Source organism: Furipterus horrens, unplaced genomic scaffold (genome assembly GCF_987537825.1).
Source record: "Furipterus horrens unplaced genomic scaffold, mFurHor1.1.pri manual_scaffold_7, whole genome shotgun sequence".
Taxonomy (NCBI): domain Eukaryota; kingdom Metazoa; phylum Chordata; class Mammalia; order Chiroptera; family Furipteridae; genus Furipterus; species Furipterus horrens.
Window position 1 is genome coordinate 138,136,737 of NW_028327177.1, and position 19,353 is coordinate 138,156,089.

The following is a 19,353-nucleotide window of genomic DNA, read 5'->3' on the forward strand; positions in this document are numbered from 1 at the left end:
AAAACAAACCAAAAACCTAATAAAACACTTGTTTTTTTCAAAAAAATAAAATAAAAGTCGCTAACGAAGTCGATCAAAGACCGATGAATTTCAAGCTATCGTGCTGGAAATCGTCAGGGAGGCAGGGAGGCTTGTCGAAAGAACACTTCGTGGCCTCGGCCCCAGAAACTACATCACCAACCGCAAGCATGAGCCCTGCGTCCTGGGAATCCAGGCCTGGGTTTAGCAAGCCCCCGCAGTGACTGCTGGTGTCAAGGACTGCCTGACCTCCGAAGAATCTGCCCCTGGCGCCAGCGACTGCCTGTGTCCTTCAAAGGTCTCCTTATCTGCGGACAGGAATTCAGCAGCTTGTCTGTTCTCAGAATCAGCTCCCACTCCCTCATCTGAGCCATCTTCAGAAAGTCCCTTCAACCCCCGTGCCCCTCGCTGTCCGAGACTCAGGCCACTATCAGGAGATGGTGACTGTCCAACTGCCAACCTGTTGGCCATACAAGGAGGCCATTTAGTGTGTCCTGTCCTGTTTACGGATTCCAAGTCTCAGAACTCCTTAAAAATGCACCCCGCCCTGACCCTAGCAGCCGGTGTCCGCCCGGACCTGCTGTGTCACGTACTCAATAAGCCATCTTGTTCAACATTGGGCTGCTGGCTTTCTCTACCTCCTGTGAGCCCCCCGAAACCTAACAACCACGTCTAGCGTGGGTCCTCGGAATCTGCTGTCTTTACTGACACGCCAGGAGTGACCACGGACCACTCTAGGAAACGCTGTCCTAGAAGAAGAGCAAAGGTGTAGGATGGCGTAGACTTTTGCAACCACCAGGAACTTGGGGCTGGATGGGTGGAAGCCATGGAGTGCGCATAGGCCACTGAGTAGGCACTTCTGCAGGCTCTGCAGACAGAAACGTGAGCAAGCTGCAGTCACTGGGGAGTCAGTGGGTAGCTAAGATGTGAGCTAGCACATGGGAATAAGGAGCATAGAGTGGGGAGCTTTCTGAGACTCTGTGAGGCTTTGAATGGAGGAGAGATATTTGGCATTAGCCCTTGCTCATGAATAGATACAGTAACTTAGATAATGCTCTTTGGGTTTATGTTGGTTTTAGCCACTACACAGTGCAACTTAAAACTGATCACAGTTGGGACCTAAATGTCTAGAAAGGATTTTAAATATCCTGTTCTGCCTGCTTACCTTATGGATGAAGAGACTGAGGGCCAGGGTCACATGTTCAAGACCTCAGGGGCCTGGGGAGCGGGGCATTTGAAGCCTGTGAGTGAGATGAAACTAATACAAATACGTTTTCAAGAGCAAAACCAGAAAGCAAATGTGAACCATTCCGGGACAGTAGGTATAAATTACATTCTGGTTTCAAGAATTTCATTTTTCTTTTCATTTCTTGTCACATTCACTTTATTCAAGTAGGTGATATAACACCTTGTGTACAAAGCTTAGTTTCCCAAGAACTGAGCTCACTTATAAACTTGAAACTTTCATTGTTAGAAGAAAGTGGCTTCAGTTAAACTCTGTAGAATAAAGCTAACTTACAAAGGGATGCTGTCTTTTAAAGAGGCGCAGCTATGAAAACATGTTTATTAGTTACATGGCTAATGTGGTAAAACGGAAGTAAATAAAATGGATCATTTTCAATTCAGACAAAGTAAGAGCTAAAAGGACATAGTATTTTCAGGTGAGGAAAGGCAACTCAGAAGAGTAAAGGTCTTGCCCAGTAACAGAGGCTAGCAGAGCCAGGTCTGGAATCCAAATCTCATGATTACTGGCAAGAGTTTCCTGATCATTTAGGCCCACACAAATACAGGTGACAGGGCTTGTCTTCCAAATGTATCCCCCCTTTCTGGATGGAAGGCCCCTCACCCTCGCTTTAGGGGAGGTTATGAGTGTCCCATGATATTTGAAAAGCAGGGTGAGAAGGGGCACTTTGCCAATTTGTATGGGGCTTGGCAAAGTTTTGGGACACAGTCAGGAGTCTGCTCAGATGACCCAGAGGTGATATGCAGGCAGTTGCCCATGGAAGGGTCTCAAGCCTCGGTGACAACAGCTGACAAGGCTCCCCTGTGTGTGGCCTGGGGCACTCTGAGGCATAAAGGATGGTCTGGGGGCATTGGCTTGGCTGTGCCCAGCTTCACTCTGGCCTCTCAGTGGCATCTGGGCAGAATCTCTGTCTTCCTGCAAGGTCTATAAGGACAGGTTCGCAACCCCTGCACGCCATCATGACCTCTTCCAAGCTCAGTGAAATTTCTACTTTACCCTGCCATCTCTCATGTTTCTGTTCAGCGAGTGTTTGTTGAACCTAATAATAGCCATTATTCAGTGCCTGCTATGGACAAGACATATTTCATTCCAACAGTTGATCCTCACAGTCTTCTTTCTTACTCCTGTAGGTATTCATGGAATTCACAGAGATAAGGTCACTTCACCAGGTGGTATGGATCCAAGATAAAGAAAGAATTTTATAAACACTTTTATGACATTTGAGAAAATAAAGTTGTTTATCACTTTGCAGTTCTAAGAAAACTTAAAGTGTATGTTCTTATGGGCAAATTCCTGTGCTTGTTTATTGCTAAGGGTGACCAAAGCAGAGGGTGGATAATGCAAGTATTTCATTTGTGAGTATGTTTGTGGCTTGGGGATTTTTAAAGTTGTTCTGCAAAGCTGCATCAGCTAGTTATTGTCATTTAAAATCCTATTTTAATCTAAAATCTTCTGCACCAAGGATGTTATATCATTTCTAGCCAATCTACCCAGCTGAGCTGACTGTTGTTACATAAGATGTCTAAATAGTGTCAGCAAATATGTACATGTATTTTGGTCTTAAATTGATGAATTTGGCTCATGAAAAGGCTGAACTTGTGCTTTGGGTTGTTTACTAGCTTGGGGTGATCAGCAAAGCAAACAATTCGAGCTGTGAGGGAGAACATTTCCACCCTGCTTCAAGAGTGAGCTTCTTAGTCTCACTATTTTTTAAAAATTCTGTGACAATTTTTAAATTGTGTATGCATGTGCATGTTTGCCTGTGTGTGTCAGTTCATAAGGATTGGACGGGAAGCATACAAACAAGACCATTAAATACCTCTTTGTGGAATTCAACATAAACAAAATGAAGATCAATTCTGTCTTTTTAGATTATTATACAGTGAGGCTCTTATGGGTTTATAAGGTACCAGTCATAACATTAGGACCACCGACTGCAAAGTGTTTACAAGCTAGACTAAGCAAAGGAGGAATGGAAAGGTGATCTTGGTCTTCTTAGCGGTGTTGACAGAGTGACTTATTCTGCCACTATATACAGAGTCCCCTCTGTATAGAAGCGTCTGTGGCCATGGTAATAAGAATCTAAGGGGAGCAGTAGAGGGACTCAGGAAGCCCGAGGTCTCCCTACTCTATAGATCTTTGGGTGAGACTTGGGGGGACTATGGTGAGGTTTTACTCAGGTAAAAACAGAAAATACTTTTTAAAAGTGATTCAGTAAACATTACTAGAGGAGGTACACAGAAAAGGCAAAAATCTTGAAGGTCAGATGAGAAAGAGCAAAGTTTGAGAAACATGAACTGGTAGTAGGTGGAAATGGTTCGAGGAAAATCATTTGGGGGGGTTATCTTGAAGAAGGCAGAGCCTTTGGAGAAGGGCATCTCCCATGTCACGGGGTCCTCGCCACCTTCGCCAACCCTGCCCAGAGGCAACTGAGGAAGGACCCGGGACTTGAAATAAGGGAAAGCCCAGGCTTGAAACAGCTTTCACAGGCGCTATGGCGTTCGTGTGGGTCTCTAGTGGCAAGGGGCTATTTTCAGTTCTTTGCTGTTTGCTTCCTCAGTCAGTGGGTCTCAAAGTGCTCTAGTGACCGGCAGGCGGAGCATTGGAGGGTGCTGACAGATTAGTAAAATCACTATCACACCCATTAAAGGAGGGTCAGGCCAGGAAGCGGCTCACCATAAAACACCACAACTCCCTGTAAGATCATGTGGATGATGCTAATTTCTTAGCCCAGAAGATAGATGAGTTTCACTGATAAATCTTCATATATTAAAAACCCCGGAAGGAAAAAAAACAAAGGAAACAGATCATCAAAAAGTGAAGCCTAACTAAAAAAATTCTGGAATTGGTTGTGAGGAGGAATACCTTCCCGTGAAGTACAAGAAAAATGTAGCATACCTATGGTGACACATGAGAAATCCCTATCCCTCACCCTCACATGCACATACACGTTTGAGTCAGAGCCACAAGCTGAGTCCGTGGACAATGGACACATGGAAGACACTGTAGGGAAGTGGGCTGGGCACGATGGCATTTGTCCCCTTCACCCATGGTCTTATAATCAAGTCACGGGGAGGAAGCAAACTTACAAAACCACCTCAAAGCAGACAATAAGTGGCATGGGTCACAGAAGGACATGGTCACCTCTCCCGAAAGTGAGGAGAAGTTCAGAAGGCAGCAGAATGGGGGCTTGGCTTGAACAGGTGTGCGGAAGCATTGTAGGTGGTTGCAGTGATTGTGACGGAGAAAAGGTGGTCCTGAACGCGGAACCAGAATTTTCATCAGGGGAGGCGGTCGAAGCATCCAGAGATGTAAATTTAGGTTTGTCATTATTTCAAGTTGCAAAAGGAGATAGCTCGTGTGGGAGTACCTGTCCTAGTTCTTATTCAGGAAGGCAGGCCCTCCGAGATCTCTGATCATTGCTAAATGTCCGCCGGACTAAGGTCCCTGTAAAGGGGTTCCCCTGCTGCACTCCATCATAGAAAGTAGAAAGCTGACTTAGATTTGCTCAGGAGAGATGGCCTACAAAGGGAGGATGCTCTGAATGGCCCGGTGCAAGCTGTGTTCATGAATGGAGGTTTTCCCAATGAGATGGGTAAACAGAATGAAGGAAATGCCATTCTTAGCTGGTACATGTCTGTCTTTCCCACGACCACATTTCAGGCTCCTGGACGGACGGCATCTTTATCATGTATATGATCAACCCGAGTCCTCCAAGCAAAGGCAGGGCCATAATAAGCCCAAAGATGATAGAAACAACGTCCCTGCTCTCTGGGCTCTTCACTGTGTATTGGGAGAGGTAGACCCATTAAGAGGTCATGTCCCCATAACGTGGTCACCTCTTGGGAAACCAGGTAAGGGGTACTTAGCTCAATCTAGGGCTCCAAAGTGTAAGGGACAAAGAAGCCAGTGACTCTCCACCAGTAGGAGATAATTAACAGATGAGTCATGGAAAAGGGGCGAGGAAGTGACATTCCGCAGCTCCTCACACATACCTCTGGGATCAAAAGGAGGAAGGTTGTCATCACCAGACACAGAGAAAGGGGAGGCCGTAGCTAGATAACTTTGCAAATAAGTTGGAGACAGACCTATAACCAGATTACCCTTAGTTAATCACACCCTGAGTTAGGTAGTTAATTGAGTTAGATTGTGAATCTGGATTAAGCAATAATGGAGACATGGGGGAGAAGAGGAGAAGAGGGGGAGCTAATTGCATCGGTATAAAACCAGTTTACTTTGTCTACTTCGGGTGTGCATGCCCCTGGCTGGCTGTGTGCCTGACTCTGCAGACTCGTGAATAAACGCCTCGCTTTGCTGCTGAAGTCCTGTGTCCTGGTGTTTCACTGTGAGCATTTCTCACAAAAGCAAGCCTCAGGAAGATCCCTGGGTGGAACCTTGGGGGGATAGTAAGAATGAGCGTGGGGAAGGAAGGTGAGGGAGCAGAGAGAACATAAACCCGAAACAGCCTGGCTTGTGAATTCCTAACAAACCCCAAGAGTTTAAATATTAGGTTAGCATCTAGTTTTAGGAGTTAATGTGGCCAAAAACTGTCATTGCTTTGCTACAAATACGGGTGAATACGTCATGAGGAGGGCCATCTAGCACCACTTTGTCCTGACTCTCCCTGCCTGCTACTCTTTTGCCACCTTTAGCTCTATTTCATTTTAGCACTTACTCTCCTCCCCGCATCATAGCCTGCAGTGCTGAACTCTTTTTTTTTTTTAATCCTCACTTGAAGATATATGTTTATTGATTTGAGAGAGAGAAAAAAGAGAGAGAGAGAGAAATATTGATCAGTTGCCTCCCATACGAGCCCCAACCGGGAATCGAACCTGCAGCCTTTTGGTGTACAGGATGACACTCCATCCAACTGAGCCACCCAGCCAGGGCGCAGGGCTGATATCTTGAACTCAGAAAAGACCCTCTCTGATCATCACCAACTACCTGAGCACTGCACCATCTCCTTCACTTCCCTTAAGCTCACCGCTGACCTGATTGTCATTGCACTGTGATCCTGTGAACTTTCTCTGTCCTTCTGCTCTGTTGTCCTTTCTCCTCGACTCATCTCTCTTGCTCCCAAGTTCAGGCCTCCATGCCATCACTAAACCATGAGAAGTTTCTATTTCTCACCAGGTGATCTCTGTTACACCAGCTTTATCAATTCCAACCATAAATCCATGCAGTCACCCATATTTTTGTTCTTGCTCGCAAACCAGAAAAGTCACATAAGTAACTGTATTGGCTTTATAAAAACATCTGGACTCCCCCCCCCCCACCCTGCCCCGCACTTCCTCTGGGCTGACCTAGCTGCTTAGACCTTGTGGGTCAGCTGCTGCTCCACCTGCCCCAGTGGCTGTCTCCTAAAGCGTTCCCAGTCCTCAGCATTCTCCCCCTCCCTCCTCTTCAAATCCAATAGATGACCCTCTTTCTGCTTTTCTGGAAGGGGGAGCTCCCTGCTGTTCCTGCATTTCTGCTCAAAGTGAGTCACCGACAAGTTAGAAAATACTTAAAGATTATCCCCACTCAGGATTGCCTAGGGCATGAGAAAGGAGACATTCTTAAAACTTTGGTAGGAGAACCAAGTAGTGTGTAGGATGGGTTTTTTTTGGTGAGCAAACTAGAAATTAGTATCAAAACTGAAAATGCACACGCCCTTTGACCCAGTGATTTGCCTTCACTTCTAAGACTTTATTTAAGAAAAACCAAGAGCACCGAAATGTGTGCACAGAGATGTTTACTGCGGTTTTGACGTGGTAAAAATCTTGAGATCGTTCAAACGTTCTTCTTGGAGGAGGAATGACTAAATAAATTACGCTGCAATAAGGTGGAATTGTCTGCAGTTGTCAGAAAGAACAAGGAGGGATGCATCGACATGGAAAGATATGCAACAGAATGAAAACATCAAGTTGGAGAATAGTAATCATAGTAAGAGCTTACCTAGGTAGTTACTAACGCATATACAATAAACTCGGGAAGGCAGAGCCCTGAACTCCTGAGTCCCAATCTGGGCAGGGGTCATGGAGGTGGAAGGCGTGGGAGGTGATTGATCTCTACTTTATACATGCCTGCAATTGGAATTTTGTTATTAAGCGGGCATTACTTTTCTTTAATGATGTAAAGGGAAAATAAAAGCCGATACAAAAATACCTTTGGTTTCATTTGCCGGCGTTTGATGCACTCACCACAATGCAAGCACCTTTCTTCTCACGGCCAAGCCGCATTTCTGTTCTCTTTAAAGAAGAAATGAGCCAGAAACTTCAGGTCACCACGAGAGCTGGATGCAGAGCCCCTGAAGGGACGTGCTCTTTCTTTAGTCTGCATTCCAAACACCACTGCTCGCATCTGGGTCTGTTCCTACTGGTGGCAGCCCTCTGTTCCTAGTCTTTTCCCCCTTCCTCCAGCGGGCTGGGCAGACCCAGGCCTTCCATATTGGGAAGGGGCACCGGTGGAGCCAACGGGAAGACCGGACCTGCCATTGGTTGATGGTTCCATAACCCAGTTTCATGGCCTCTCTGAGCAGGGATGGTTGGCCTTGGTGAGGTCCTGTCCTAATTTCTGTCTGATTTTAATTCAGTTCACTGGGCACATCCTGTTCCGATACTTTAGAGCAAAATTAAACAGGAAGCTTTAGATACAAAGATACACCACAGAAACGCTACAGGCACCGGGCCCATTTGCTTTACTGTGTTATGGGGACCATCTTTCATGAGAAAGGTGCATACTGATACTTTGAGAACCATGATTGCCAATCGTGGTTTATCATTGCCATCCTTTTTCCAGAAATGCAGGACAAAATTACGGACTGTATGGTGTCACGGGGGCTCCACAGAGAGTCTGGGCTCTCATCTTACCTTCTAGGACACCCACGTACCTTCTCCTTGCCTTGCTGATTCTCAGGAGGAACTTTGTGTCCAAGGCTAACATGATTCTGTTCTCATGGTCCCATCCAACCCCTTCTACCTCTGCTGGAACTAAACTTCATCTAGTATCCTGTAAGACTTTTTTTTTTAGGTTCTATATCTTTATTCTCTTCTCTCTTTGATCCTCAGTTTAAAATCATGCTCAAGCCTCCCCCAGATTAAAAATGAAAGAAAACAATGACAAGCATTAAACCCAAACTGACCCTTCCTTTGTCCAAACATTTCCCATCATCAGCTGCCCAAACGTTTTTCTTCTCTTTTTCTGCTAAACTCCTTGAGAGAGTACTCCCCCTTGACAGCCCACACCCCAAATGTCAGTCACACTGCAGTCTGGCTTTTCACTTCCCCTCCCTACTGAAACAGATCCCTCCAAAGCCATCAGGTGATCTGCCCATTTCCAAATCCAATGTCTTAGCCCAGTCAGTATCGCACGATTTCCCAGTAAGGACCACCTCCTTCTTTACCTTTTCCTTGGCTCTCACTGCTCCGCTCTGTCCTTTCTGGGGTCTCGCCTCAGCTGCTCTGTCTTAGCACTGTCCCCTCCTCGTCTGTGTAATTCCATTCATTCCCAGGGTTTCACCTGTCGCGTAGGAGGATGACCCTCAAATCTGCGCCTTCAAGCCGTGCTTCTCATTTGTCCATTCAACTTACATTTCCAGGAGCTTACAGGTTTTCTCCAAGTGGGTGTGCCAAAAGCTGCTTAAATTCTACACACCCAAAGAGGACTCAGAACCCACCAGTCTGTCTTGGACCCATTGCATCGCCAATTCTTTTATCACCATCCCCCAATGAGATGATTCAATATCATCTATGAGTTCTCCTCTCTCTGTTGCTGCTTCCGGCATATCTTGGGATTGTATTTCCTGAAAGGACTTTCAAAATCACCATCGCTTTCTTTTTCATTCTGACATCTACTCCCCTGGTCTCATGCCTCCTAACTGGAACAGTAACAAAAAGGCATATCAACAGCTAAAATATAATTCCGATGTGTCGGCAGCTCTCGTCAACTTACAGAGCTTTCTCCTACCAGAATTTAGACCAGCTTCATGGAAAAGCTGCAAAAGTTCGGGTGAGCAGGGTACAAACCGACGGATATCCTTTCTTCCCCATGAAATGAGAGTTCAAAATAAAAATGTCATTGTATCTTGGAAAATCAAAGTGGTGGTTTTTGCACCCCTGATGTTGTGGACTGAAGCGGTATTTTACTTACAACAACCTAGAAGTTAATCCCCTCAACAAAACTGCCCAATGATCTAAAATTCATATTTCAAGCAAAAATAAACATGAAAGCCTGCCAGAAATTGTACTGGGTAAATAGGTTGAAAGAACATTTGTCTTTAGTTTTTATTTCTGATGTACAAAAAAGTGTTTGGTAATTTTCCAAATCCTTTCATCATAATGATCATTCTATCAAAGAAGTGCTGGTTGTAATGCCTTCTAATTTTGCATTTTTCTTGTGAAACGGATTAAATCCATGGCCATGATTTTTTTTTTTTTTTTACGTGGCCTTTTACACACTCAATTTTCAGGAGAAAAAGACTGGCTAATTCACATGCATTTCCAAGAACAGTGAATAAAGATATGAATAGTAGTCTAAAAAGAAATGCTACTGTACTTCGCTCATTTTAACAACTGGTAAGTGTGAGGTCAAGAGAAGAACACCTACTGCTTTACAACAAAATCACCTGTGTTGCTCTTCTTTCCTCTGAAAGATTCTGTGAGTATTTACAAATACAAGCACTCTAGGCAAAAAAAATCAATTAGCCCTTCAGTACCTCCAGGGTCAAGGGAGAAGCTGTAGTACAGGTTTCTGGGGTAAAATGGTGCCTGAGAAGCCTTCAAAGTGTCAGGAGAACTAACTGACACACTTGCTTCCATTTTTGCCTAGTGCCATGTGGGTTATCCATTCATATCCCCAATACCTTCTCTATTCTTTGTTAGGGTTAAAATCACATGCCGTCTTTTGCAAACTATACTTATATGCTATCTATACTATAAAAACTAAAACAAAAAAGCAACCTTAATTTGAAAAAAAAAAATAGAGATCCCAAGAGAATGAGAAGCTATAGACACCCGTGCTTTGAAAGTGCTTTTGTTTAAATTCAAAACAAGAGAGAAGAAAGGATGGAGAACTTCGTTCAATCTGGCTACTATTTTATCTCATCGTCCAAAAGTTGAGTCTGTCTCTGCCCAAAGAGAAAATGGTTTTCTTGTAATGTCATCATTAAAAAAAAAATTCTGAGAATTGTTGATTTGAACCTTGTGGTCACACATGTTTGTTATGCGATGTTTACTATAGATATTGGTTTTCGTTCACTCAGAGTTGTAAAGTGTGGTTGTGGAGGAGGTGGGTTTGCTTCCTCCCCCTACTGACTAAGCCCATGAGCCTCTAGGATGCTCTCTGAGAGGCTCTTGGAAGTATTTCTCCTTCGGAAAAGTACTTACAGCTGGAAAAAATGGCTCTAACAGTTGAATTTTAAAACAAAATGCAGTAACTTGTTCTCCCAGACAGTGTGAGTTGATAATACAACACCTGGGACAGAAATGGGAACGAATCTCTTCCTGTATTGATTGATTGATTGATTGATTGATTGAATTTATTGGTGTGGCATTGATTAACAAAATTAACCTGTATTTTAAAAAAATTTGTTTTACAGAACCAATTTTTTATCTTATAATTAGTTTAAAAGTCTGGTCTAAATCTTCTACTCCATTCACACCAATCAGGATGATGACTGAGCTCCCACATGCCTCAGAGTTATGCTGGTATGTTTGTCTTTTACTAGCAAAAAAACACCGCTGGACAGGCTCTCCTCTTTGAATGACAAAAGGTAATAAATGGATGAAAGTGGGTCTTTCACTGAGGACAGTACATGGAATCCTTATTAAGTAGTATAAAGGATTGAAATGAAACTCACTGCCATTTTGAAAAATAGGAATTTGGGAAAATTGAAATGGAATGACATCTTACCTACATATAAACCACAGAATATGGCTCTGCTAGCCCCTATGGATCACAGCGTGATGAACAGCTACTGTTATTTTAGAGAGAGAAAAATAAAGATTTCGTGTGGATTTTAAAGTTTACACCTGCTAGTAATAATTTATCCAAGAAATTATGCCAAGAGAATAAAAGAAGGGTGTGGGTCTGTGAGTGTCTGTATATCTGTGCACATTTATACATATGTATGTTGTGTATGGGTGTGTCAACGTGTGTGTGAATGTTTGGGTATGTATGGAAGGGTGCACATGTGTATATCTGTATATGCATGTGCATGCATGTGTGTGTGTGTGTGTTGGTGTGGAAGAGCAGAACTGAAAAAGAAAGGACTATGGAATCCTGAGATAATTCAGATAAATGCTTTTTGTAGGTGATGAAAATCAGCAAATGTGAATAATCCAGTTCTCTGATGTTAGAGTTGTGGAGTTCTTTGGCAGGCAAAGATTTTCTTTGCCTGAAATGAATCTTCGTATTTTAGATTTTGTTCAAGTATTTAGGCCAGATTCAGATGTTTCAGCAAAAGGCCACTATGAGACTTTCAGAGCAAGTGGAACATTTAAGTAATTTTGAAATAGATCATAAAAGGCTGATGGAGCTCCCGGGGGAACCTTGGAGAGGAGGGGTGGGTGGTTTCTCCTCTGGTCTCAGAAATGCTGGCACAGTAAAGTAACTCTAGGCTCAAGGGGGTTATGTAATAAACACGGAGTAATGGAGCCAATTACATACCCCCACCCCACCTTAATTTAAAAATCACCTTTTGACTTCTGGCCAAGATGGAGGCCTAGAAAGACACACTGCATCTCCCTCCACAGCTAAGACGGAACACAACTACCTCAAAACTAGAGACAACCAGAAGTTCCAGAAAATCGAGCTGCATGGAGTCCAACAAAGATATAAAGAAGAAATACTCATCCAGACAGGCAGGAGGGGCAGAGCTGGGGTGGAGAGGATGTGGTGTGGTGGTGGGAGCACTGGCAGCAGCGGCAGGCCAGCAGAAACCACAGTCACACATTTTAAAATGTAGGGAGGGACACCTGGGGAGCACTCCCAGCACCAGACCAGACTGTACTGCTCACGGTTCCAGCACTGGGGGAAATCAAGCCTCATTGCTTCTGACTGTGCAAACCAGTGGGGGTTGGGGCGGAGGCAGAAACTACTGGTTTCTCAACAGAGTCCGTTTGTTTAAAGGGCCCCCACGGTCCTAGAGCGTCCACAGATCCACCCACTCTGGGAACGACGGCCAGGGCAACAGCTACAGAGGTGCCAGTACATAAGAAAGTGGGAGAAGTGCCTGGAAAAGGGGCGAGTGCTAGGAAAGCAGCATTGTTCCATCTCAGACCCCTTCCCCCATACAGTGCCACAGCGTGGTGGAACAGGTCTGCCATACTGATGAATCCCTAAGGCTCCACCCCTCACAACGTAACAGGTGAGACAGCTCTACCTGGGATGCAGAGGCAAACAAACACAGGAGCCTGTCAGAATGAGGAGACATATGGCCCAAAAGGGAGAACGGATGAAGGTTCCAGTGGGAGAACTAAGCGATGAGGAGATAGCCAACCTAACAGACACAGAGTTCAAAACTCTGGTGATAAAGATGCTCACAGGCTTGACAGATTGCTTAAGTATGGCAAATGCGTAAGGGAAGAAGTGAAGGCTATGCTAAATGAAATGAAGGAAAATCCACACCAAACCAATGGTGAAGGGAAGGAAACCTGGGTTCAAATCAATGATTTGGAACATAAGGAAGAAAAAAACAGTCAGCCAGTACAGAATGGGGAAACAAGAATGAAAAAAATGAGGAGAGGCTTAGGAACCTCTGGGACAACTTTAAAAGTGCCAACATCTGAATCATAGAGGTGCCAGAAGGAGAAGAGTAAGAGCAAGAAATTGAAAGCTTATGTGAAAAATAATGAAGGAAAACTTCCTCAATTTGGTGAGGAAATAGACATACACATCCAGGAAGCACAGAGTCCCAAAGAAGCTAGACCCAAAGAGGACTACACCAAAACACATCATAATTAAAATGCCAAAGGTTCAAGATAAAGAGAGAATCTTAAAAGCAACAAGAGAAAAGCAGAGTTGCCTACAAAGGGGTGCCTATAAGACTATCAGCTGATTTCTCAGAAACTTTTCAGGCAAGAAGGGATTGGCAAGAAGTATTCAATGTGATGAAAAGCAAGGACCTATAACCTAGATTACTCTATCCAGCAAAGTTATAATTAGAATGGAAGGGCAGATGAAGTGCTTCCCAGACAAGGTAAAGCTAAAGGAGTTCATCATCACCAAGCCATTATTATAAGAAATGTTAAAGGGACTTATTTAAGAAAAAGAAGATCAAAACTATGAATATTAAAATGACAACAAACTCACAACTATCAACAACTGAATCTAAAAAATAAAAACAAAATCCAGCTAAGCAAACCAGAATAGGAACAGAATCATAAGTATGGGGATCTTTTGGAGGGCTATCAGCTGGGAGGGGAAGGGGGAGAAATGGGGAAAAGGTGCAGGGACTAAGAAGCATAACTGATTGGTACAAAATAGACAAGGGGAAGTTAAGAATAATACAGGAAAGGGTGAAGCCAAAGAACTTACGTGCACAACCCATGGACATGAACTAAGTGGGTGGGACTGCTGGAGGGAAGGAGGGTCTTGGGCAGAGGGGAGCAAAGGGGAAAAAATTAGGACAACTGTAACAGCATAATCAATACAATATACTTGAAAAAAATTTTTTTAATCACTTTTATTTTTCTGCTACAGGGAGATATTTTCAGCTTAGGTCTCCTGACTGATTTCTGGCCCAATCTATGACCAACATTTTTCTGCGTGACTCTTATTTTGGCATATTTCTCGGGGGGTTTTATTTGGGATTATTCTGAGAGAAAAGATAAGAAAAAAAGTACAGGGTCCAAAGACACTGGCCTTGTAGGAACAAGTTTAGGCTGAGAGGCTTGATTTCTGGGAAACTAGAGAGCCCAAGAGCAGTATTTACTCCCAAATTTGCCCTAGATATGCCTGAGGATATTCTAGTTATTTTGAAAGAAAGCAAAGAAACAAAATGAAAAACAACAACAATTTAAAAAAAAAAAAAAAACCACCCTTCACAGGGCAAAAGTTCAAGGCAGGATTTATTTTTAATGCCAAAAGGGAAGATATGTGGTGAGTAAAGTTGAGACCGCTGATTAAAAATGCGAAAGCTCAGAATGCCCAGAAGTGCTGCTTGGCTGGCCGCGTGTTTGTTTTTTCTGAGCTGGAGTCGTCAACACATCTGCCTCGTTCCTAAAAGGTCTTTTCTAAGCAGCTGCTAGTTCTCAGATAAAAACCCTTTACTACAGCTTCAGTGTGTGTCAAGGAAGGGGTGGGGGTGGGATGTTTTTAAAAAGTGAGTGGGTTGACCCTGCGGGTGAATGAATTATACAATATCTGCAAAGGCGTGTGCAAAGATGGAGGATGACAGAAAAATCATAATCTTGCAGTTGCAATGAGGATGCAGATCCCAGTAAGGACTGTCAACGTGTGTTAAAGACATTAAGTGAATGGTTGATGGGACCTGGGCATTCACATGGGACCACAGTATCACCACAACAACATGGTCCAGGCCTCCAGGACAAAAACGTGACCGTACAGTGACAACGGGTCAGACTGCCATCCCCTTAATCTAATCACATGTGGTGGGACAAAGAGAGAGTATATGTCTCTTGGTGTCATGTATTCTATTATCACAGCCTCACCGGGGATGCCAAAGATATTTACCTGAGGTCCAATCACCCCGTAGATGTAAGTTCCAAGAAATACAGGGAAGAAGGTTAAATGACACTATAGGCAAATAGGCAAGCAGAGGGGACCTCAAAAGCTCAGGGACAGCAATCAGAAGATTCCACAAAGAAAAGACTGGAGATCAGATCAATATGCGGATGGGACAGTGACAATCTGCTGCAATGCTTGGTCTGGGGGTGGGTCCCGGTTTGGATGAATAAGCTGTACAGAGTATCCTGAGGGAATCTGAATATATGCACGCTGTTAGATGGTATTACAACGATTATTAATTTTAGCTGTTATATGGACTTTTTGCTATGTAGGAGAGTATTCCTTTTTTCTTTTTTTAAGAAATGCACTTTGAGGTGTTTGGAGGCTAATGTCATGATGCCTCTGACTTATTCTTCACAGGTGACACACAGTGGGACATTCCATGTGAAATAGACTGAAGTTTGGGTCCCCTATCAAATGGCTGAATACGCATAGACTTTTTACCAACCACACTTACCAGAAACAATCAGAATAGCAAGCAAATAATGAGTACAAATCTCGTAAAACATTTTCCTAAGATTGATGTCTTTATGGCGAGTAAAGTGAAAAAGAGTAGCATAAAATATTTAGTTCCGAATAATAAGGAAGGCATTATCATAAGAAGATGAGTTAAAAAAGAAAATTCAAGACCTGGTAGCTAACTTAATTTTAGGATGGCTACCAGAACCTAACTGCCACTGTTCACAATTAATGATTTTTTTTGAACAGAATTTACATTTTATCTATTTTGAAATAAACTATACACAACTGACTTTCTGCACCCAAAATAACAGCAATAATTTCTGTATTATTATTAGGTAACCACAACTGATGATTTTTATAACTTTCCTTCACTTGGGGCTTCTCAAACTTTTCATCTCCTAGTAAAAAATTGATCAACCATAGGGGATCGGTTAGATAAATTATGGTACGTCCAGATCTGAAATCATTAACCAGGAAGGTTTGGATTTAATTTAACTTTTGGAGTCCATATTTAAGCACACGACAGAGTAAGTGCAGGGTAGACAGCTGTGTGAATGCAGCTCTGATTTTATGTAGGTAAAAAGGATAGAGCCACAGACCACAGCGGCGGGAGGGATGAAGGGGGCCGCGGAGCGCGGGCCCAGGAACGGGGAGCCTGGTCAGAGCAGACCTGGGGCAACCGTGGAGCCGGCGGTAAAAACGTGCCTTGTTTCCTGTCTCAGCCAAGGGAGTCGGTTCTCACCACAGCGGGCCGATGTGGTACGTTTCTGACTTGATAAAAAGAAACCTCTAATTTTACTCATCCCAAAGCCCGAGAGTTGAAGAGGTGAAGAAGCCCTTTTGGCCTCTCAGAATGACTCCGCCGCCCGCAGGGCGCCGCCTCGCCGCGCACACAGACCCGAGGAGCCTGCGCCGCCCGTGACCGTGACCGCGACCGCGGGGCGGCAGAGACCTGTTACATTTGCACGGAACCCCCTCTCCCGCTCGGGAAGGGCGGTGAGGCCTGAGCTGCGACCGGGAGACCGGGATCGGCCCCGAGCGGGGCAGTTCCTTCTCACGGGCAGCCTTTCTTCAGTGATGGGAAGAAAGGGAACTTCCGCACGTGTTCCATGAAGTTAAAATTTTGAAAAGACCTGCCTTTTCATCGGGACGGGTAAATAAAAGTCTAATCGTGTTAAAAAAAACACATCACCCTGCTCATTGAAGGATAGTCAGCAGCAATGCAAGAGGCTGAGGGAGAGCCAAAGGGAAGATCTCCAGGCTTCACTGTGCAGAGAGTAAAGCCAGAGCAGCAGGCATCACAGAACAACACTTGCATCCACATGCATGCACACACGTGCAAACACACGTTTACATGTATGTGCAGGCATGCAAAGATGGGTGCACGTGCAAACATGCTTACAGGTGTGCACACAAACCCCATCTACACACAGGTGTGCACATAAACATGTATAGGGCAGATGTGTACATGTACACCCTGGTGTGCACACATGTACACAAATATGTGTGTGTACACACATGTATGCACATGCAACAAAAAGTCTCTGGATAAACACATAGCAAACTTTTTTAAAAATATTATTTATTTATTTTTAGGGATGGGGAAGGGAGGGAGACAGAGAGGGAGAGAAACATTAATGTGTGGTTTCCTCTCATGCACCCCCAGTCAGGGACCTGGCCCGCAACCCAGGCACGTGCCCTGACTGGGAATCAAACCGGCAACCTTTGGTTTGCAGGCCAGTGCTCAATCCACTGAGCCACCCCAGCCAGGGTCCAAATTTTTAATAATAAATATGAATGAGGAACTAGAAAGTAATGGAGTAAAAGGGAACTTAAACCTTTCATATTCTATACATCCCTGAAATTTTCTTTTTTATAGTAGCAGTTACTCATTTATTTCTTCTGTAATTTTTAGAAAGAAGTAATAATGAACTCATCCACTCTTGATAGAAATGTAAAAACGATACGGTCACTTGAATACAGTTGGGCAGTTCTGAACAGAGGTACCATGTGACCCAGCCATTTCACTCCAATGTGTTTTCCCAGAAGAAAAAGAAATGTGTACACATGCAGAAAGATGTGAATCTTTTTGGACGCATTATTTGTAATAGCCAGAGACTGGAAGCAACCAAAATGTCCACTACCCTGTGTATGGATAACAGACTGTGGTGTAGTCATACAATTGAATGCTATCAACAGCAATAAGGAACAATTATTGATACACACATAGCTTGGGTACATCTCAAAATAATGATGCTAGTGAATGAAGCCAGACAAAAAAAGAGTACTTACAATATATTTCAATTAGTATAAGATTCTAAAATTCTAAAAAGGCAACCAAACTACAGTGACAGAAAGCAGACTGGTGGTTGAAGGGGGACTGAAGGTGGGAAGGGGACAAAGAGAGGGTCACCAAGGGGCACAAGGAAACGTTTGGGGGTGATGGGTATGCTCGCTGCCTTCACTGTGGTAGTGATTTCAGGGGTGTGTAGGGATCAAAATGGATCCAGTCATATGCTTGAAATAGCTGCCGTTTATTGTGTGATAAATCTTTCAAAATAAAGCACAGGCTTGCTTAATATAGAAAATTTGGAAATTGCGTAAGAATAAAGAGGAAAAATAAATAGCACTCTTGCTCCCTTAAGAAGACAACTGCTAACATTCTGGGACCTTCTTTTCTCTGAGAGTTTCACAGCCACTGGCCTCTAAGCTCTGCAAGGGCAGGTCTGTGATGCAGCCGTCATCCCAGCACTACGCCGGAAAGGCAAGTATTCAATAACTGTCGAAAATAAATTAGCGGGCATGGCGATACCATACCCTCTTCATTTCATATTGTCACTCTCACTTCTTCATGTCGCTAAAATTTCTTGGAGAATATCCTTATGTCTATACACCCTCGCACTGTCTGGACACGTCCACAGTCATTGATTTTAGACTTGGGTTGTTAACAAGTTTTCAGTATAATCAAGAGTGCTGTGGTGTTCAGCTTTGTGGGTATATCCTCGCATATATCACAGGCCGTTCCAAGACAATTCATGGGTCCAGTTAAGCAGGCTAACAACTTAACTTTACGTTGTGCAGATAAGAACAAGATAGTTAGATTTTCTATCTTTAAAATGCATTTGCTAAGTAACTTCTCTCACAGTTTCCTCTTCTGCAACATGGAAGCAATAACAGTGTTCGCCTCTCAAGGCAGTTGTGAGGATTAAAGGGGACGGGGCACACACAGAGCTACGGCAGCTCTGGGCAGAGAGGAGCCTGTGATGATGGGCATTTCGGGGCCATTTTTGTGCCAGAATTGTCCACGTTTGCATGTAAATTCTCTCAATTCAAAACGTTTTTCTTGGGGTCCGGCAGTCTGAGTGTGTCCGTGAGCCCGGCGGGAAGAACACGTTGAATGGGTGGGTTGGGATGAAACAGTAAGACCTGCAGGTCACATCGTGACAGTTGAGCCCCAAAGATAACTACTGGCCCCAATGGAATGGATTCCAAGTTCTGGCTCTGGATAGTCCCCGTGATCTGAAAGATTCAGGGGAGCAGTGTTTTTCTGCATGGATTTCCCCCAGCTTTCTGGCTGAATTTCAGGGTTGAGTAACTGAAACCTGGTTGAAGCCGCTAGCTTTGCAGAGTTGCAGGAGCAAACCGTAACTCATTCTGGGTTCCCTAAGAAGTTCTGTAAACCATAGGAAACAGATGAGTTTCAACAGAGCTGTTTGATTGAACGGTTTTGGATTTTTTTTAGCCAAGTTCTGGTTCTTGAGTCTCAGCATTTAGAAGAAATGTTTCGTGAGTTAAACACCCACAGACATGCACACAAAATTCTCACACATTCAGATTAACAAAGAGAAGATGAACATATACATGTATAGAATATATACAGACAGAATGCTGCGACTATGCCT